Source organism: Rhipicephalus sanguineus, unplaced genomic scaffold (genome assembly GCF_013339695.2).
Source record: "Rhipicephalus sanguineus isolate Rsan-2018 unplaced genomic scaffold, BIME_Rsan_1.4 Seq326, whole genome shotgun sequence".
Lineage (NCBI taxonomy): Eukaryota > Metazoa > Arthropoda > Arachnida > Ixodida > Ixodidae > Rhipicephalus > Rhipicephalus sanguineus.
In genome coordinates this window covers 17,107-39,712 of record NW_023615021.1, presented here as the reverse complement: position 1 = coordinate 39,712, position 22,606 = coordinate 17,107, and the positions used below count along the sequence as shown (strand labels likewise).

At 45.4% G+C, this 22,606-nt stretch overlaps 1 long non-coding RNA gene across 2 annotated transcripts; it reads left to right on the top strand.

The window, feature by feature from the left end:
- The first annotated feature begins 2,278 nt into the window (after positions 1-2,278).
- Positions 2,279-21,700, top strand: LOC119377031 (uncharacterized). 2 transcript variants are annotated; one of them, XR_005180732.2, is made up of 5 exons: positions 2,279-2,404; positions 6,667-6,761; positions 8,086-8,193; positions 9,684-9,759; positions 21,294-21,700. It is a non-coding gene; the product is annotated as an uncharacterized LOC119377031 (long non-coding RNA). The 2 variants fall into 2 exon arrangements; XR_007414643.1 differs by lacking the exon at positions 9,684-9,759.
- The last annotated feature ends 906 nt before the right edge of the window (positions 21,701-22,606 follow it).

Below are 22,606 nucleotides of genomic sequence, written 5' to 3'. Positions count from 1 at the left end.
CAAACTATGCAGGCCCGGTCACACGAAGCTATGAAAGGCTACTCATACGCAAAGATACGGCAAACGAATGCAAGCATTGTGCGAGTGAGCTGAGCAAGACTGTTGTGAGGAGACAGTCTGTCGCATAAACCATGAAATAATGGAAGTAACCAGTGCTATTTGGTACGTAAGAGGGGCCCCGGCTGTCCATAATCCTGTGAATTGGTGCAGTGTGCAGCTTCGTCAAAATAAAGCTAGCACTGTGACTACGGTACCTAGATGTTCTAACACGATAGAGCACACACTCGACGAAAAACCCATCTGTGCCAAAATAAGAAAGAAATCACTGCTTATTTACTCATTTATTTCAAGAAAAACTTGGTTAAGTTGGGTTTCTTGATGAAGTTAGTTCATTAAATGGAGTTGATAATGAAATTGAACCCCAGGGGTATCAGATGGGGAATGAAAATTTTTCTGTTACATGGGAAACTCAGTAAAACCGCGCTTAATTAGACCAGGTTTTAACTACACTGCTTTGGCCAGTCAACCTCAATTACGACAGCTTTCTAAGGGAATGCAGCTAAGCAGAGAGAGACACTATCAAGCCACCTCAACAGCTGGCAGGTGTCCGCACCAACCAGGTGGCAAAGTCCGATGATCTCATCACACCTACTATGGTGAGAACAGCAGCAAGAAAACTGAAAGCATTTCGCCACCCCTGTACCTGCATGCTGCCATTCTGTTCCAATCCTTGCCCCATAGCACGCAACAATCAAAGTTGACACCTCACTGCTGTTTACCAAATGAGTCATCATCATCAGCCTGACTGCAGGGCAAAGGTCTCTCCCATGTTCGACCAATCCTGTGCTTGCTGTGGCCACGGTATCCCTGCAAACTTCTTAATGCCCACCTCACCTTCTCCACTCCCCTTGAGTGCTTGCCTTCTCTTGGAATCCAGTCTGTTACTCCTAGTGACCAGCTGTTATCTTGTCTTCACGCTACATTCCCTGGCCATGTCTTCTTGATTTCGACTAAGACGTCCTTAACTCCCCTTTGTTGCCTGACCCACTCTGCTCTCTTGTTGTCCCTTAAGGTTACACCTGTCATCTCCCTTTCCATGGCTCGCTGCATCGTTTTCAATTTAAGTTGAACCCTCTTTGTAAGCCTCCAGGTTTCTGTCCCATGGGTAAGTACCGGTAAGATGCAGCTGTTATATACTTTCCTCTTGAGGGATAGTGGTAGACTACCACCCATGATTTGAGAATGCCTGCCAAATGCATCAGACGTCCCACCAATAACGACAGTGGAAGTAAAGAAAGCCTTAGAGGGAATGCAAAAAGGCAAAGCCACTGGTGAGGATCAGATTACATCAGATCTGTTGGAAGATAGTGGAGATTGTGCTAGAAAAACTGACAACCCTGTATACAAAGTGACTCTTGACGGTGAGGATACCAGAATCTTGGAAGAATGCTAACATCACCTTAATCCATAAGAAAGACAAATTACAGGCCGATCAGCTTACTGTTTGTTGTCTACAAGCTACCATATTTTCTTCCATATAACCCACACCTCTAACCTAAACTCTACAAAAAGAAAAAGTGCCAGGCCTGCACAGAACGCGCAGCACAGTAACAGCGAAAGCTTGCACAGTAGCCTTTCTAGAGCCTGTTGCAAACTCCCTTGGGGCAACTAATACAAGTACACTTGCAGGGTATCCACTATGCCATAAATCATAATTTTTGTGAAGTAAGGAAGCACCTACTATGCCATTATTCATCATTCTGCGGAGAAGCGAGGTACCTGCTACACATCTGTACGGCATTATGCGCACTTTGTTGATGCTGTGACTGATGACGACGAAGAATTATGGCTCAGCCCATTGTATTGAGATGGAAGCAGTAAACGACACGCTCATTATGCGATTCGCATTGTGTGATGCCTGGTTGTTGTTTCACTCTTCTACCATGGTATACTACATGTATTAACGCGATTCCTTTCCCTACATGACACCTGTATAGGGTCTTTTTGCAAAGGAGATTCAAGCAACGGAGAAGCTCCATGCTAGAATTCTCGACTGCCATGCAGAGGGCCCAGGTTCAAATCCCATCCGATCCTTGTTACTTTTTTTCTCATTTTGAGCTACAGCAGTTATGGAGACCAGCAGTGGTGGTGGCATCACACCTGTTGTTGTGATCTCATACGACAGCTGTCGCTGTAAAAAAAATATGCATTCAACCCCCGCATATAACCTGCATCCACACTTTTAAAGCACATTTTTCTGTTTTTTGTTGCAGGTTATATGTGAGAAAATACAAAGGTGACAGCTAAAAGAATTAGGCCCACCTTAGGATTCAATCAACCAAAGGACCAAGCAGGATTTGTTACACGCTACTCGCCAATAGACAATATTCACAATATCAAGCAGGTGATGATTAGTGGAGTTTTGTGGCGCAAGGGCCATGGGTGGCCAAAGAGTGTCATGTCTGATGCGGTGTTGGCGATGACCAATGATTACGATGAGAGGGTGTATTATGGCTGTATAGAGGCTTAAAGTCACGCGTTATATGGAAGCGTAAAAGGTGTGTATAGAGTATAAAATTATGGCAGTGATACGAGATGCGGTCCATGGGTGTGGAATGAATTGCAAGTGAGCATGATATCTACAAGTGAGAGATGGGAAAATAGCACAAATGCCTCCGCAAGGCCTTTGAGGCCAAAATGGGGGAGGCCGGTGCTTTCTCTAATGTAGCTACCGCAGCAACAACCTCTTTTCAGAGGTCGTGCTACGGAATGCCTGGGTATATGACGTGAACGCTATGAACTTCTTTCAAAAACGCGAATAGTGACTGATGTTTAAAAACCGGTTCCCTACCGATGAACACTGATGAGTGAAATGGTACTTGTTGTCGGCAGGTAATGGAAAGTGTTGTTTTCGAAGCGTGTCTAATTCTTTACACTGTATTAAAATGTGAAGCACAGTTAGTGCTTTACCACATCTCTCACACAAAGGTGGATCGCCACCGGACAGAAGGTATGAGTGTGTACTCTGTGTCCTTAGCCTTGTAAGTGTTACTTCTGTGCCGCGTGACTTTGATACTGGCCGCCAATTACCAAGGTGCGGCTTGATAACGTGTAGCTTATTTTGTGTGTGCCGATCCCATGTGCTCTGCCAAAAGGCCCTGAGCTTTCTTTTGAGAAAGGGTTTCCGGTCTAGTGCAGATATAGCTATGGGTGTATTGGGACTGCTTTCGTGGGCAAATGCAGCTAGCTGGTCCGCCAACACGTTGCCTTAAATGTCGCGGTGCCCTGGCACCCAGCACACTACAACATGCTGTTTGAGTGCGTAGACCGTGCATAGGAGTAAGTAGAGGGAAATGAGGACAGCGTTTTTGCGTTTTTTCTGAGTTTTGAGGGCTTTTACCACGCTTAGCGAGTTGTGTATATTACTGCACTTTGTAGCTTTACTTGTTGATGGCCGCAAATATCGCGTATGCCTCTGCTATTAAGATACTTGTATTGGGTGTAGAACGCTGGCATCTGAAAAGGATGGGCCAACCGCTGCTTAGGACACAGAAGTACATATTGGACTTTAGGCATCTGTAAAGAATTCTGGACAAGTGTATTTGTGCTGGAGTTCGAGCAAATATGTACGGATATGCACAATAGGTGCGTGTGTTGTAACTTCCGCGAAAGATATATCACAATCTATAAGCTGCCACTGCCATGGCGGCAGACGTGCAGTGGGAGCCATTAGACAATGTTCAAGAAGTGGCACACACGCTTCCTGAGTAAGACCCCTCACGTGAAGTGATTAGGGCTGTCCCATCGAAGGACGGTTGTCAAAAAGTGCAGAACTGGACAAATCATTAATTGTGGAGTGTGACGGGTGTTCCTCGTCTGCATTCACCTTCAGATAATATAAAAAGGACATGCAAGACCTCTGCAGGTGGAACGACCGCTCATTCAATTCTACGTGGAGGCGTTCTACGCGGCCTGTTCAAAAGGCACCCGTAGAAAGGCGAATGCCTAGGTGGTGAGCAGGATCAAGCATCTGCAAGGTGCTTGGTGTCACTGACTGATAGATTATCGCCCCATAATCTAGGCGCGTGTGCATAAAGCTTTTATAAAGATTCATAAGACACTTCTTGTCACTACCCCACGTAGTGCGTGACAACACTTTTAGAATATTAATTGTTATTATGCACTTGTTTTTTTATGTACTTGATGTGTGATATAAAGGTAAGTTTCGTGTCTGGAATTAGCCCTAGGAACTTGTGCTCCATTTTTACCAACAGACGCTGACCATGTAGGTCAATGTCTGGATCGGGATGGAGGCCTCTCTTTCTGGAGAATAGGACAAAATTGCTTTTTCGTGCATTCAGTGTAAACCCATTCTCGTCTGCCCGTTTATAGACCTTGTTCAAGCCCAGCTGAACCTGCCGCTCACACATTGAAAGGTTGCACGATTTAAAACCAACCTGTACATCGTCGACATATGTGCAGTAAAACGTGTAACGTGGGATGCACAGACACAAGGAAATCATTTTGATAATGAAAAGTGTACAACTCAGTACACCACCTTGCTGCACTCCCGTTTCTTGGACAAATGTTCGGGACAAGACATTGCCTACTGGAACAGGGAATGTCCGATTGGACAAGTAGCTTTCAATTATGCCCAGCATCCTACCTCGTACACCTAAATGTGAGAGGTCTCGCAGTATGCCAAAGCGCCGTGTGGTGTCGTAGGCCTTTTCCATATCCAGGAACACCGAAGGAAAGAATTGCTTGTGGACAAAAGCATCGCAAATTTGTTCCTTGATACGTACAAGGTGGTCCAGAGGTAGATCTATCCTCTCGAAAACCGCACTGGCATAGGTCAAGTGATTTCTTTTCTTCGAGAAAATGTATGAGCCATCTATTCATCATTTTTTCCAAGACCTTGCACAGACAACTTTAACGCTATAGGCCTGTAATTGGAAACTGAGGATGGGTCCTTGCCCTGTTTTAGAATTGGAACAATAGTGGCTTCTTTCCAGAGAGAGGGGATCTTTTTGAAAAACCAAGCCGCATTATACAGGAAAAGGAAGGCTTTTTGAGTTTCAGAGGGCCGGTGTTCCAACATTTTATATGCTACAGTCAGAGCCTGGGGCAGATTTATTGCAGCAGTTTAGCGATGCCTGCAGCTCAGCTAAGGAGAAAGGTTCGTTGTACACCTTGTATTTTGTACATTTGCGCTCTAATTTCTGTGTTTCTATTCTTGTCTTGTAGCACTGGAAAGTCTCAGAATACTGCGACGAGCTGGACACTTGTTCGATATGTGTGCCTAGGAAGTTCGCTTGGTCTTCCAAGCTGTCGCCTTGTGTGTTTACTAGAGTCAGTGAATACGCTTGTCGGCCAGGTACCCCAGTGACCTTGTTCCAGACTTTACCCTTATGTGTATATGAATTGATGCCTGATAAAAATTTCTGCCAACTCTCCCTTCTAGCCTGTCAGCGCGTTCTCCTGCCTGCCTTGGGACTTTGTTCTTAAAATTTGTAAGCTTTTCTGCTGTCGGAGAGTCCCGAAGCAACCTCCAAGCTTTGTTTTGCTTGTTGCGTGCATTTTGGCACTCATTGTTCCACCATGGAACACGTCGTTTGCCAGACAGTCCACTTGTTTGTGGGATACACTTGATTGCAGCATCAATCAAAAAAGCTGCAAAGTAGTCTACAGTTACTTGAAGAAAAGCCAGCAGATTCACGGGACATGAGAAAGAAGCATTCACCCAAGAAACCTCACAACGCATGTGCGGTGCATCATTATCGCCTACAACGTCACCAGGTGTAAAAAGACCACAATCATCCTTCCCTTTCCATCATTGCAAAATACCAAATTCCTTGTCAAGGAGGCAAATTGACAATGTGCTGATACAGTTATCTCCACTTTTCTTACTGTAGTTAGCTGCCTGGGAAGAGCAAAGAGGAATGTGAAATGGTGGAGGCATACTTCAGTAAGAAAAGTGGGGATAACTGTATCAGCACATTGTCAATTTGCCTCCTTGACAAGGAATTTGGTATTTTGCAACGATGGCAAGAAGGATGATTGTGGTCTTTTTACACCTGGTGACGTTGTAGGCGATAATGATGTACCGCACATGCGTTGTGAGGTTTCTTGGGTGAATGCTTCTTTCTCATGTCCCGTGAATTTGCTGGCTTTTCTTCAAGTGGCATGAACCAACTGGCGCAGATTTCGACACTTCTGCATAGTCTACAGTTGCATCTATGCTTAAAGCACACATGTCGGTTCAACTTAAGAGAGCAACTTTACGAAACTGTTCCCAGTCGGCTTTGTCAATGCGCCATTTGGGAACCTGTGGAGGGCATTCATTCACTATTGGTGTGCTCAGAACGACAGGAAAGTGGCCACTTCCATAAGGTTTATTAATGACTTTCCATTTGTGTAGGTGTACTGATGGAGATGCAATGCTGAGATCTATGGAGGAGTAGGTATTGTTGGCGTGGCTATAATATGTTGCCTCTTTTTCATTAAAGAGACATGCGCAGGAAGAGAAAAGTAACTGTTCAATTAGGCGACCTCACGCGTCGCAGCGAGAGTCACCCCATAGACCGCTATGTGCTTAAAGTGCCCAAGGAACAGATAAGGTTCTGGAAGTTCATCTATTAATGAATGGAATTCATGTTTTTGCAGATGGTAGTTAGGAGGTATGTAGAGAGAGCAAATGGTGACGAGTTTGTTCAAAAGAACTACTCGAACAGCCACTGCCTCAAGGGACGTTTGGAGTGGTAAGTATGTACATGCTATTCCTTGATTAACTACAATGGCTACACCACCTGATGACGCCATGGCATGATCCCGGTCCTTTCGGAAGATAATGTAACTGTGTAGAAAGTTGGTGTGTTTGGATTTTTAAGTGTGTTTCTTGTACACACAGCACTTTTGATGAATGTTTGCCTAAAAGTTCTTGGACATCGTCGAGGTTTCTAAGGAGTTCTCTGATGTTCCAATGTATAATTTGTGCTTCCATATTGAAAGTTAAAGGGGTACTGACACGAAAATTTTCCATGGTCGTTTTCTTGTGTCAAATGAAAGGACAAGCCCTCAGAAGCCTAGAAAATGTACTACTAAGCACGACTGCACACTGAAAAAGGAATTACAGTATGTCTTTAAAACCTAGTTTCGGTTCCTACTGTTTGCTGGCGTCACAACACGGTATAATCTTCTCATCACATGCACGTGCAAGATATCGTGACGTTTCCACAGCCACTCCTTACCGTTGCTCCATTGGTGACGCACAAGCGGCCATTTTGAATGTTTTGGTGACACACAGGCGGCCGTTTTGGAAGTTTCAGTACGTGATGTTATCACAACTAGACAGACTGCTGCGTGAAGTCACCAGAACTAGTACTGTAGCCTGACGTCAAGCTAGTGTCGATGTCGGTAGGTGCGCCACGGGAAAATTGACCTTAAGATCAAAATAAAATATCTCATCAGTATTTGCTGAGTTTCACACTTGCTCAGAGCCATCTCTGTATACAGGAGATTTGTATGGCAGTGTAAATTCACCTCCAGAAAATGGTGTCAGCGCCCCTTTAAGTAGTGCTGTGTGTACAAAAAGGAATGTGGCTGTTGTTTAAGCGGAAAGTTGGAACTTAAGTAGCAGGGGCGTCGTCGGGCTCCGTTATTGGCGTTTTGGTTTTCTTAGCGTGCTCCAAGGAGCTACGCCACTCTTTCGGCACCAGGGGTACTGGAGTTGTGTTCATTGCCTCATGTGAGGCACTGGATGCCCGCGTACTCGATCTGCTGGTTCGTTTTTCCGACCTCACGTGGCGAGGCATGGTCATGAGACCCGACAACCGTGGAGTTGCCGGGATCTGTGGCTTGGTAGGTGGAGCAGACTTGACTGCTGCCATCACGAGGGCAGCCACCACGGCTGGTGTCTCACTTTGCGTGGGCTGGGTCAGTGGCGGTCGCTGATGCAACGGTGCTCTATGACACGCCGCATCAGCATAGGTTGGGCCATGAAAGGCCGGACACCTTCTTCGTGCTTCTTTAAATTAGATGTTTTCTCAGACTTTCAATGATATGATATCTTTTTCCTTCTTCCAGTTTGGGCAACAACGTGAATACGCAGCTTGGTCGCCATCACAGTTCACACAGTGTGGAGTTTGAGTACGGGTGTCCGAGGCATGGCCTTGGACACCACATTTTGCACAGGTAGGTCGACCATGGCAGCCCTGAGAGCCGTGGCCAAATCTTTGACATTGGAAACATCTGCGAGGGTTCGGGACATATGGTCTGATTGGTGTCTTTGTGTAGCCAGCTTCAATGCTTTGCAGAGGTTCACTAGTGGCAAAGGTCAGTATCAAGTGTTTGGTTGGGATTTCTTGATTGTTTCTTCGGTTGACGATTCGTTTTACATTTGTGACATTCTGATCCTTCCACCCTTCGAGGTGCAGTCTCAGATAAGTCAAGGAGATCGGCGTCTGATACGACTCCACGGGCGAAGTTCGTGGATTGATGGTGTGTTACAGTGATGGGAATGTCACCGAAAGTTGAGAGGTTCTTTAGTTTATCAAACTGTATCTTGTCATGGAGTTCGAGAAAGAGGTTTCCACTGGCCATTTTTTGTAACTTTATAGCCAGCACCGAAGGTGGCTGTCAGTGATCTGGATACTACAAAAGGGGACACGGTTCTAGCTGTTTTGTCAGACTTTTCACTATGTACCACAAGATAGTGGGGGAATACTTCTATGGGTCGGCTGAGAAAGGTCAGTTCTTCGGTGCATATGCGCTTTGAAGCAGCACGATCATGTAGTAGTGGAAATGCTCTATGCATGATGTGAGGATTAGATTCAGCAGCGATGGCAGCCACCCACCACAGAGCCCAACATGGGGATGGTACAAGATTCATGGTGCTGTAAACATGCAGGCGCCAACCGTACACCGCTACGATAACCGAATGCGCATAGACCAAGGTTGGCTAGTTGCACAAGGTTAACCCAAACCGCCTACAAAAATTGGGAAGTAACTGAAGGGAGTAGGAGACAGGACAGCGAGGAAAGAAGATAGGAAAGTGAAAGATCAGAGAGGGGGATAGGAAAAGGTGACCACCGATTTCCCCTGGGTGGGTCAGCCCAGGGGTGCCGTTTACATGAAGCCGGGGCCAAAGGGGGTGTGTTGCCTCTGTTGGGGGGCCTTAGAGGTCCAAACAACCGGTGTTGGCTCAACCCCATAGGATCCCCTTCTCCCCGGACACAGCAAAGCCACGTACGGTGAGGCGTGGGAGGGGTCGAAACCTCCCGTTAGCTCGGGTCCGTGGTGTTGCTACACACCAAACGCCTGCTTGTGCAGACGCCCCTGCCGGAAATACGAATCAGGTGATAGAGAAATGCGCAAAATGTACATAGATTACAAGAAAGCATTTGATTCAGTAAAAATCTCAGCAGTCATGCAGGCACCACGAAATCAGGGCATCAACAAACCATATATAGAAGTACTGGGAGAAAGCTACAGCGGCTCCACAGCCATTATAGTCCCTTATAAAGAAAGCGACAAAATTCCAATAAATAAGGGTGCAAGGCAAGGAGACACGATCTTCCCAATGGTGTTCACCGTGTGCTTACAGGAGGTTTTCAGGGCCCTTGATTAGGAACAGCTAGGGATACGAGTTAATGGAGAGTGCCTTAATAACCTGTGATTTGCAGATAACATTGCCTTGATGAGTAACTTAAGGGTGAATTGCAAATCATGATTACTGAATTGGACAAAGAACGCAGAATGGTAAGTCTCAAGATTAATAATCAGAAAACAAAAGTAATGGTCACATAGGTTGGCAAAAGAATTGGAGCTCACTTAGGCGTACTCACAAAATACATTTTGCTCTGAGGACTCACTAGGATTCAGACTCACCAAAATTTTGCTCAACTGGACTCACTCGGACTCAAGACTCACTAAATTTTTTCTAACTGGTCTCAAACTCAGCAACACATTGCTCAGCCGGACTCACTCAGACTCAGGCTCACGACATGACATGAGTCTGAGTGAGTCGATTCATGAGTCCATTAGCGTAAAATTAGCCATTTCGACCATGGTGTAAATGCCCTCAAACGCCAATATCTTACATAATCGGCACTCTAGGATAAGTCTTTTGATCCTGTACCGTCAAATAGGGGGTTATCAGTGCTTTCAATCCAGTAAGGGCATTTTTATGAAGTACACAACTCACACGAAATATGTTTCCGAGGAATTTCCAGTGAAAGAGTTTGCGGGGGACGTCATGCCCCCCCCCCTCCCTAATTCACGCCTCAGATCAATAAATAATGAGGTGGTGCATGAACGCTAGTGCGTTGTGATATGTGTGATAGGCTTGAGTATAAACGTGAGCCGATATAAGGCTCACAGTAATGATGAAGATGAGTAGATATGACCATATGTCGGCAATAAAAGGTGGAGCTCACTCAGACTCACTCAAAAAATATGTTTTGCGCTTAGGGCTCACTCAGACGCAGACTCACTAATATTTTCCTCAACCTGACTCACTCGGACGAAGACTCACTAAAATTTTCCTCAGCCAGACTTACCCAGACTCACTCAGACTCATGGCCCGATCTGTGCCTGAGTTTGCTGACCTATGAATATTCAAGAGCCTCAAAAGAGAACAACGCTTTGCGCTGTTCTCTTTTGAGACTTAGGACAGGTACTTTCGAGTCCGGCCTGGCCTAACATAGGACAGGTAGTGACCGTAGAGCCGAACCATGAGACTGAAGTAACTAGAAGAATAAGAATGGGGTGGAGCGCATTTGGCACCAAATGAGTGCCATGTCACAAGTAATGATGTCATAAAGTTCTGAAAGTCATGGAAGCATGAGGATAAACATTGTCATCCTTTCTTACCCATTCTGACATATGTGTAGTGTGAAGCAAAAAAAAAAAGACACACCAGAGAGCACAGATATTGAAGGGCGAGCGTGTTCACTGTTAAAAATCACAGCATATCCACGTAGTGAATGATGATGAGTGGGGTGAAGCGAACTCGCGCTGCAGCACGGCGATGGCATTGGCGCGAGCGTGGTCCTTCTTGATGGAAGATATTGTGACTAGATTGTTTGAGAACCATAATCTGTTGCACACACCGCAACTATGGCCGAAACTGTTATCAAGGAAGTCCCGCTGGAAGCGTACGTCGCCGCCTTCGGGCAGAGGCTGCCTGATGCGTTTTGCAGCCATTTCACATGCTCGCACAGCCTCGGGCTCTGCCTGCCGGTACGCGCGGTTTCTCGCCGCTTCACGGTCCTTCACATTTTGAAGATCCAATTCGCGCCGCAGCCGTGTAGCTTCGGCCTCGCGTGCTCGAACGGCGGGGTCTTCGCGCCGCAGCCGTGCAGCTTGTCGAGCAGCTTCGGCCTCGCGGGCTCTTCTCGCCGCAGCCCTGCAGCTTGTCGAGCAGCTTCGGCCTCGCGGGCTCGAACGGCGGAGTCTTCTCGCCGCAGCCCTGCAGCTTGTCGAGCAGCTTCGGCCTCGCGGGCTCGAACGGCGGGGTCTTCTCGCCGCAGCCGTGCAGCTTGTCGAGCAGCTTCGGCCTCGCGGGCTCTTCTCGCCGCAGCCCTGCAGCTTGTCGAGCAGCTTCGGCCTCGCGGGCTCGAACGGCGGGGTCTTCTTGCCGCAGCCGTGCAGCTTGTCGAGCAGCTTCGGCTTAGCGGGCTCGAACGGCGGAATCTGCTTTGCGGCGTCGACGTGCAGCTTCGGTCTCGCGGGCTCTCACCTCAGGATTCTGTCTGCGAGTGCGCGCTGCCGCCGCCTTCCGTGCCCTCCGTTCTGCAGCCTTGTCTTCTATCTGGCGACTCCGAGCTAAAGAGAAAGCGTGCTCGTCAACGTCGTCTTCTTCTTCTACTGCATACCAGAACGCGCGCTTATCACGAGCTAGAGGTGGCTACTACAACGCTACAAACGGAGGATGGACAGACCCACGGCATAAGGCGCTTCGCCCCTAAAAAAATAAAAATAAACTCAAAGCTGTCACTGCCATGTGTGGGTTGATTGGCTTATGGGGTGTAACACCCCTAAGCGACTCAGGCTGAGAGACGTCGTAGTGGACGGATAATTTAAACCACCTGGCATTCTTTGAAGTGCACTGAAATCACACAGTACATGGGCTTACAGTGCCTCCATCAAAATGAGACTGATGCGTCTAGGATCGAACCCGCCTCTTTCGGCCTGTCCAAATGAACAAATGAAAAGATTGCATTCAAGGATGAACTTGAAAAATCACTTTCTCGCTTAAACCGAAAAGACTAATGATAATATTTGCCAAATAAAACGAAATAGTTATTTGCTTTAAATTGAGGAATAAAGTTGATATTTAATTGGGGTAAATGGCATCTAAACAAGGATAAAAACGTAGTTTTTTTTAAGTTTTGTAATTTCTTTTTTATAACACTTATAAACTAGAGTGGTGGAAAAATATTTTTACTACAAAATAAGTCTTCTGTAGTGTAAGCATCGATTACTCAGATATTCAGACAAAAATGCAAACAAAGTGCATTTTGGCAGAATTGCTGGATAGGTATATATGGCAGAAAAATTGCAGTAATTTCGTTGAACTTGAAACATGTTACACAAAACATCCTTGGTTATTATGAAATTCAAAGGTGGTATTGGCATGAGAAACGATGCGCTAAATAACAAATTTTCTGGCAGATATCACTCAGATGACATTCTATGAAATTTGGAAGGCTCCCACGTGACACAGATTGTTTTTCTGTCTGAAATATTTTGGCAGTTCACTCTTTCCAATGCAGTAAACAAGCGCAATTTTTTCCCAATACATTAGAGGTGGCCGCCATGACATTTTGGCATGAAATGCCCTAGCGGGAAACAGAAGACAGCATGTTTAATGTTGAGCTCAGGGAAACAGAGTGTCACTGGAGCCCCGTTTTTTCATTTCCAGTGTACCAATCTGTAAGGTGTCTCCTTCATCAAGTCCCACTTGATCAGTGCAGTGGAGTGCGGTTGCAAATGATTTTTTTCAAACCTTCTCAAAGAAAGGACACCTGTGCTGCTGAGGCAAATGTGTGGTGTGAATTTTCAGCGCGTGACTACGTAACAAACACATTACTTAAAATGTGAAAACTGTTCCACCTGTTTCTCCCTCTGCATGTCCAGCAAAATGTAAATGAAATGTTACTGAAGAAGGCAGTGTGGGTTCAAAGTGGGGCACACAAAGTGCGGCTGGCACATTTAAAGGGAGACAGAAATTATTCTTTGCACTCCGCCATGAAAGGATAATTATGAGAAGTAGAAATAAAGCTTCCGTTCTTGAATTCCACCTCAGCGTCACATCACAAATTTCAAAGTGTCTTTTGTGTGTTTGAGACACATTGGTACAATGAAACTTTCGGAAGCTTGATATGTTAAAGGGATACTGAACAAAATTTTCGCCGCCGAGATAAATGGCCCAATTGAAAGATTGGGTGCTGAAATTTGTTGAAACAACCTTCATTTCAGCCAGAGACTAGCAGAAAATAGTGAAGTTAATGCATTTTTCGCAAATTGGCGCGTCTAGCGGCCGCGCCGTGAACTAGAGAGGAAGTGACGCGAAATTCGGCGGATAGTGACTCGCCAACCGTGCTCGCTGCAAAATCGCTTACCAATCGACATCGCAAGCCGCCACCCGCTGCCGCGCGTCTCTCTCAAAACATGTTCTCACTGTCGGGAAGGTGGAGAAAGGCAAGTGGCAGGACAGGAGAGAGTGTGCCGGTTGCCCCCCTCTTGCTGGAGCATTCGACGTCACGGCCGTTGACAAGCGCACTGGCGTGCAGCTGCCACGCTCTCACAATCCACTAAAAATACGGCCAACTGCTCGAAATTACGTGAAATAAACGCTGTTTATAGGAACAGTCGTGTCGTCCGAGTCGAATGCAAGTGTTTTCGTAGCTTTTTCAAATTTTTGTTCAGTATCCCTTTAAAGGAGTCCTGACACAAAAATTTTCGCCCCGTGTTTTTTTGCTGCAATGTGTTGCTGGGAGCCTGTTAGTCATAACACGGCATATCGTTTGCTGCAGCGCGCGACAGATAATTAATTACAAGCTCCTCATTACCGACACAGCCTCAGTTTCGGTTTGACAGAGCTCTAAAAACGACAAGCCGCCGGGTGCAACTATCACCACCTAGCGAGTGAAACGCTCGGTCACGTGAGCACACAGAACAGTGACGCATTTCTGCGCGCTCTGTCGTCGTCGGGCTCATCGTCGTCTGACGGCGACGATTTTCTTGCAGCGGGGATGGAAAGAATTTTCGACGCGGCGAATCACTTCAGGTTTGACCCACTGGCGAGGAGCGATTCGTCGGGAAGCGCGTCAAAACAGAAATGGCGGCTACGACGTCATCATAACTTGTACCGGCTGCAACGGTTACGTAGGGGAAGTAGGGGGGTCACCTCCGAGGGTGTCAATGCACCAAGTGCAGCCTATAATGCTGGATCGCGCTCGCGAACTTCAAAATTCATATAAAATACCTTCCAAGCTTTATTCGCTGTCAATATTTTGCAGATGGTACACGCACGTACACGGGAATCGATCCAGCAGGCTATCTCAGCCGCGAAATTTTGTGTCAGTACCCCTTTCAGACTTTGGGTCTTTCAGAACACAATGCAAACACTGTTTGCAGACAACCCATTATGTAGGCCTTCGTAGACATAATCAAAACCTGCGAAATCATGGCGAGCTAGTGCAAGAACGTCAGTCAACATGGCTTTGCCGCCTGTATATTATTTTTGTGTTATCTCCCTTACCAAGTTTTTTCTTTGCAATAAGTGTAGTCCTTTCGGTACTGTAAAAGTGCAATTTACTAATGTGAGAAAAACAGTTTTTTCCCTTTGGTGTCTCATTGAAGTGTGCTGTCCACGCAAGCTTGAGCGGTCATTAACCATGCACATGGTTGGTTTCAGAGGCATAAACATATCCTACGCAGTATAGACACCCACACAGGACTCGCATGCCTGCACCAGGCTGTCAGTAGAAAGGAAAATTGTGAACCAGCCCTGCAGTATTCTTCCTTTTATCGACTGGGATGAGGACATGGCCCATTGCTGCACTGCTAAACCGAATGGCAGCATCTCGTGAACTGGTTCACTTAGTGCAGGCAAATCGAAAAGAAATATACTGGCTAAAATCAAAGCTATTACAGATGCCCCGTTTTAGCCGAGTTGTTTTGCTATCAGGAGTTTATCCAGGATTATAGTTTGGGGGTGGGGAAGACGCTAGAGCTCCCTATATCTCTTTTAATTCGTCTCCAAATGAAAACAAATGTTCAACAGCACGTTACACACTGTAACACCTGAAGGCGAAACCCTAATACACACTTGGTAATCCATTAAGTTATACGATCGGGAACCAGACTTCTCACAAGACAGTGCGTGAGACGCATTAAATTACCTTGACATGCTCAATCGATTGCACTGTGCCCCCGCCACTCCCTTTGCAGCTTACTGCACTCCGTCGGGATCTGCTCACCTCTGACCAAGCGAGGATGTCAACCGATGACGTCACATGATGATGTCGTCAGATGTCATTGTGATGGCGTCGCAAATTTCGAACATCAGTGCCGTCATGATGATGTCATTAATGACGCCTGTCGTGTGCGTTTTGTACCACTTTATTCGCCTGCCATGTTGCGCTAAAGGGGCCGTGCAACTAGACACGAGGCTTTCGCCTTTTGGGGCAGGATATTGCTGGGCGTGTTCACAGACCCCTGCAGACTACATCAACAGCTCATAGATTCCAGCGTTCGCCTTGAAAAGTGCCGAGCATGTAATGGCATTTTTTTAGGAGCGAAGCTCCTTAGGCCCGCACCCCGCCGTCGAAGCTCCCCGCCGCATCACCGCCCCAGCGTTTCTAGAACCAGATCAGTTTCGCAGCTCCCCATAGACTCTCCGAAGCGGACGCGATGGCCGACGCAAGAACTAGCGGAGCTGCAGTTCCATCTTGCGTCATGCCTCACGCGTTCGCAAATCACGCACGGAGTACGGAGAAAGCGAGCACGGCGAAACGCGTCGCAAGCGGATTAGAGCTTCGGCAACGCGCCATTAGGAGTAACGGCGCGCTGCCGTATCCGATCCCGCGGGACACAGCAAGTGAAGCAAAACGGAACAGCAACGCCGTAATGACCGTAACTTCACGCGTGTGCCGGCTCGCGAGAGGAGCTGCGAAACTACTGGTTCTAAAAAACGTTGCCCCACCCTACCGCCTTCATGAAAGCCAGCCGCGAGATCACGCGCATAGTCGTTTGCATCCCATTTCTAAGGAGCTTCGCTCATTGGTTGTATTCGTACGCGGAACAACTGCTAGTTTTTCTAAATACTAATTAAGTCTGCGCACCTTTGGGAGAATCTCCGTGGCCGTTGCGAAGCAAATTCCTGCCGTACGGGTTGCCGGTGTAGATGCGCTGGTAGTAGCGCGGCGGAAGTTCCTGCAGCTGAAACACGGGAATGATTTTGCCGTCCCGTAAGCATTTGATTTTCCAGAAGCTGTTGCTGTCTATTATGTTACGGAAGAGCTTGCACGTATTGCGGCAACTTTTCAGTAGATCCGTGTGGCTTACGAAAGACAGCACGTATTCAATCAGTTGATCGGGAAGGCTCATCAGGGGAAAAGGATCGACGGGCTCCAGCGGTCTTTCTGCACTCGGCGCAGAAAACAGGAATCGTTTGATGTGCTTCATAGCTGCCAGGCCTTCGCACTCAACTAGCTCAGCGCTCAGCCAGGCTCAGCCGCTCAGCCGGCTGTCCGAAACGTATCCCCTAGGATGGCTGGGACCCATACTGCGCCGCTATTGGCTGGAGATGGTCACGTGACCTACGCGCACTTCCGGTATCTTTTTTGTTTGTTTTCAAGCAACATGGCGGCGCCCATGTTCGCGTTTGTTTTGCGCTGAAGCGGTGCCCGCCGCCCGTAGAGATGCCGCCGAAATGTTTGAGCCTTTCGCTGACAAGCGCCCATACGCGGTTCGTTTTACGATGGACGCAGTGGTGATCAACATTAATCCGGGAGCGTGTACACGGCGTCGCCCCCTTTGGCGTGTGTTATTTCTCGTGGGGTTTGTCCCTCATTTGCCACTGGATACCTACGCATGTGGGTATTGATGACAATGAAGACGCCGATCACCTAGCTTCAAGTTGTGCCCACATCGAATGTGACTGCCAAGAAATTTCATGCCTGTTTGACAACGCTCGTCTGTTGATCCGCTGACATCTGAAGCAGCACCCTGACCAGCGTGTAGCAAGCGGATTGTTCCCCGTATTCGTGGTCATGGATTGCCTCGTCGTGACAGAGCCCTCTTATATAAGCTAGAAGTTGGCTCTGTATCAGTGCGTGGGATATTCCGTCAAGAACGTGTAGACAGTCCGTCATGTGGGTCATGTGAGACACTAGAGCACAGTTTTTAGTGTCCCGCATTCGTTATGCAGCGAGCACTGCTTATTTGTGTTTATGTCTGTGTTATTTGTTTTTTTTTTCCTTCTTTCTTTCCCCCCCTATCTTCATTTCCTCTGCTCCCCCTGCCTGTTCAAGGAGCAGGCAGGCGTTGTGCCCCTTTAGGTGGCAGTTGTCAGCCTGTACCCTCTCTGTTTCCTCTGTGTCTTCGTGTTTTGTATGTATTAAAACCTAATAATAATAGTAATAATAATAATGATAACAATTGACACGACGCAAGAAACCCTATAACTTAATTTTGCTCCCGTATGAGTGCATTCTTATTCAGCTATGGTGAAAAAAAAATAAAGAGAAAGAAAAGACAGGAGGCACTTTGTGGATATTTGTTCATTCTTCGCAACACGGCTCGATGCCGTTAAAATTAAATTTAGCACAATATAAATGTAAAAAAAAAACGTGTTTCGGGAATTGCGTTTTCTAAATGATAAACTTCCAAGCTTCTGGTAAGTGTACCTCACTTTGAAAAAGGCAGGGTGCGAAGCATACTCTTTTATGTGAACTAACGTAATGTTAATGGGTGCTCTGCTGCATTGAACTACTTCAACATGTAATGGGACATGTTATGTACTATCGGCCGCAAAAGTTTGCGGGATCTGCAGCGCGTGGTGGAGTGACGGAAAACTGCATTGCTGCGTCACCTACCGTGACGCGGTGGGTGTTGAGGTTATCGGCCACGGCCTCCGCGATTAGATCCGGCAACGGCACATTTTCTAAACGCGCCGTCGCTAATCGCCGAGGCCGATAGCCTCAACACCAGCCGCGTCACGGTAGGTGATGCAGCAATGCAGTTTTCCGTCGCTCCGCCACGCGCTGCAGATCCCGCAAACTTTTGCGGCCGACAGTACATGTCAGCGTGCAATGCATCCATCACAGTGAATCGGACATGCAGAACCAAGTAGTAATGTCAATTGATTGCCCATCAGGGCCCAAATATCGAAACCAAAAAAGGACATACATTGAAATGAAGGACGGTTAACAAACTTAACGACACAATCAGAAAAAAAACTGAGCACGAACAGAAGAAAGCAGAAGTCGATTCAAGAAATGATGTACTTGGAGAATATACCTATATTTTGCAAACTCTCAACATGGTACATAATAGTAGGAACATGTTTACTGTAAGAAATATGCAAAGACAAAATGTACAGCACCCCTAAAACTACCCCCCACCCCCTGCCTCCAGTAATTACTCCAGTAAACGGATGCACATACCACTTGGATATGCAGTACAGAAATAACGACATATGTAGTGAAATTGGAGCACAGACTCTTCTTTATTAATGTTATGTTCAAGGTTCATTAATGACATCAAAATAGCGCGCAAAATCCCATCCTTAAAAACTGTTAGTTTTCCCTTTGCACTTGTCTAACAGAACAGTGCACTGTTTATTCTGATGTATACATCATTACCTGCCCAGCAGCACATATATTTCTTAACGAGAAACCAAATGCCAGCTGGAACCTCTTCAACTTGTAAACCATGCTGCTATTTTCCTGTATATTATCATTTTACACTGACTGCAACTTTCCATTCAATTGTATATTGTGCTTAGTTTTTTATCAGGCTTGCTTATCACATCAGTAAGTAGATTGCTAGTACAATACATTGTTTGCTAAGGCTCAATACTTCGTTAAAGATTTGCTATTTTATTAGCAAAAGTATAATATATAGCAGGTTCTAGATGCAAGCAAAATTATATGTGAAGGTGCTTCAATGAACTATTACCGACTCTTCATTCTAAAAAGACAGGGCGTGCAAACACGACACAAGAAAGAAGTCAGGACACCACAAACGCCGTTTGTGCTTTGTGGTGTCCTGACTCCTTTCTTGTGTCCGTGTTTGCACGCCCCGTCTTTTTAGAATGAATACGTACCAACTAGCTCAGCTCTCTGTTATTCTAAAATACCGACTCTTGTTACAAAATAGGTGTGTTTTGAAAGTAGGTTACAAGTTAGATGGACGCTATAGTACTTTTGCTGGGAAAAATCGTGACAAATTTTGAATGAAATGGACAAGAATGGTTAACAGGTCAAGTAAGCTCTTAATTGAATAAATTATAAGACAGTTGGCATTATTTGGCACTAGTGTATTTAATAGACATATATATGAAAGGGGGTTTGAAACAGGGCCGTAACTAAGGAGAAGTTGAGAGGGTTCTGACACCCCCCAAAATTTTTTCGTGCTTTAACTTTTCGTATGACACTAAAATACTTCCATGCCTTCACAGCGACCACCAGTTGCCAAAGTTAGCCGTTCTACACACAAACACCCTCCGAAAAAAATTCTTGGGTACGGTCCTGGTTTGAAATATGCATCACTTCTATTTGTGAAGAAATATGCATTACTCATGTTGCGCTTCCTAAAAGGCCCTTGTGTTTTTATTATGGATAACGAGGCGCTTTATAATTGTCATGACATGACAGGCGTGAAATACAGATTAAGAATGCTTCCAGATTTGATGCTTTTATGTTACCTATAATGAATTGGATGACATTATTTCAGGAAGAGACAAATCAGCATGAGCACTACAATAAGAGAGGAATAATAAAGGATAAATAAGAAAGGATGAAGTTTGTTCGTATTCATGTTAAAAGACAGGGCGTGCAAACACGGGCACGAGAGAGAAATCAAGACACCACAAACGCCGACTAACAACTGAAAGGACACATAGCGGCGGAAAAGAAAGTAGACATAAAAACTTGCCTGCGCATGCCCAGGCAAGAGGTGATACCTATCGATAACTGTTCAGGATTTTTATTTCTGCTTTATGCAAGTTAATGATGCATGCATCTATCTTGACATTGTCGAGAGTGTAAATGCACGACGAAATTCGATGAATGTGCAGTTTTCTACAGGCACAGGAATGAAGCAACACGTCTAATAGTTGAGGCATGGCATGTAAATAACCCCTTCAGGCGCGAATTATGATGCACTGTCTGCAAATGTCTCAAATTCGTACAACGTAATGCTAAGGCACTCAATATTACATTCCAAGAAAGAAAATAATATGCTGTTTTGTGCGAGTTTTGCTAATTAATCCCAATTAGAGGATAATTGAATATTTAATTACTCTGCAGTCAGTCATGTTCCATTTTTATATAAGAATAAAGAAATTGCTGGCTTAAAATGCAGGTGCAATTTGTTTTTGGTTGTGTTCATTTGTTGCGGAGAAAAATAATACTTATGACGTTGGTCCTAGAATGCGGCACGTCGAACAACCCGTCGAACATCGTAGTGCCTTCAACAAAGTGATCGGTTATGGTCATACTTAGCACACTGAGGTTAAGTCAAGACATGTTGACTATGCAGAAGGTTCAATTGATGCTATGCGCAATGTATCTTGCCCTTTCTTTCCGACTAGTCCAAAAAACTGGCAAAAACAAGTTGCGTCCACATATGTGGACGTTGCGCCTGAAGGGGATAATAATGGTAGTGCATGCATGAGCCAGCCATCAGTTAATGTGCATAAAGAAATGAAATGCCTGAACGGTTATCTCTCACGTGTACCACTACGTGTGCGGACTGATAGGTATCACATCTTGCCTGGGCATGCGCAGATAAACTTCGTGTCTACTTTCTTTTCAGCCACTGTGCGCCTTTTCAGTTGTTAGTCGGTGATTGCAATGTCTTCTCTCGTGTGTCTATGTTTGCACGTCACGTCTTTTAACTATGAGCACTACCTTGTGGTAGAGGTTCTAATCTGCACATCTTCAGTTCGGTTCAAGCACTTTGTTATATCTGCATTGGTTCATTGCCAAAATACTGTTAAAGTCCTTTTTTCTCAAAAACCTTGCCATATGGAAGCATCTCTTATGAAACATTTGCAGGGAATTACAAGGAATCCATGACTTTCTACCTTTCTTGGGAGCCCTTACCATGTGAAATGTAAAGCATTATGCTAAGCATATTTTAATAAAGGAACAAAGCTCTCATAAGCCTCATTTGTATTTGTACTGCTAGATTCACATACAGAATGAATTTACTCAAGGAATCTTGTAACTAAGTTGTCCCATGTCTCATTCTAGATTGGACCACAGACACTACTTACTTTTCAGTGACTCCAAGGTCAGATAGTGTATTTTCAATTGCAGACCCATGTACTGTGTCCTTTCGTAAACCCTGTGCTCTTATTACAAAAGTATATCTCCTGTGGTTGCTAAATAGCTATGACATTTTCATGGTTGGGGCCAGTCCATCTGGTAGTTAGTATCCTGGCTGTGAATAATGGTGGGTGTTGGGGAAGCAACATAAATGAGTCACAAAACAAATTAGACTTTGAAGAAGTTTATTTGCTGTAAGCGCACGACAACTGCATTTATTCTAGTAGAGTGAAAAGTCTTGTGTGTGATCTCATCATTTATTGCAATAGTGGGAACAATGTCAGAAAATACTCGGGGGCCTTGGGGTCACATCACGGTATGTTCTGAAATATGGTGTTGAATGGAATTTCCAGTGCAGTCTTCTGGCTCTTTGCTGAAAGTAAAAATAGGAGCAAGACAAGGGCAATTTAAAAAAAACTGTGTACAGCAGACTGCAGGGTCTTCCTCTTCAAACGTTTTTACACAAAAGCAAAATTATTTTTTCATGTCCTTGCTGGAAGTAACTCCTGTACCTACTGGTCCAAAAGAAACACGTTTCCTTCCTAACTATTTTTATTCATAAGTAAACCCGCCCAAGCAAAGTGGCATATGTCCTAACTTGCAGTTTCAAAAATTTCTTGAGGCAATGCTCACAGCAGGCATTATACTAGTGCTAAAAATACATACCAGACTATTTGTCACTTAATCCAACTGTAAACACCTGTAAAATTACATCTTAATGTTTTTATGTGTTCACTGTTACTGTGCAATATTTTCATACTCAACTAGTACACTACAATCACAAGTAGCAGGTTAGAACCAACCGTGTAATGAGCTCAGAGTTGACAGCAAGAAGTGGACTATGAGTATTCAAGTGACGTCAACTACATCTAAGACCTTGAGAGCTCTCTATCAGTGCTGATTTCTGTTGACCTCACAAAATGTTGAAGAGTGGTAAAAAAAAATTATCATGAAAAATAAATCACACAAGCACAAGTAGACTAAAGATGTCAAGCCAAAAGGAAAACTGGTGAATGCAGAAAAAAATGCCAGGCCTGCAT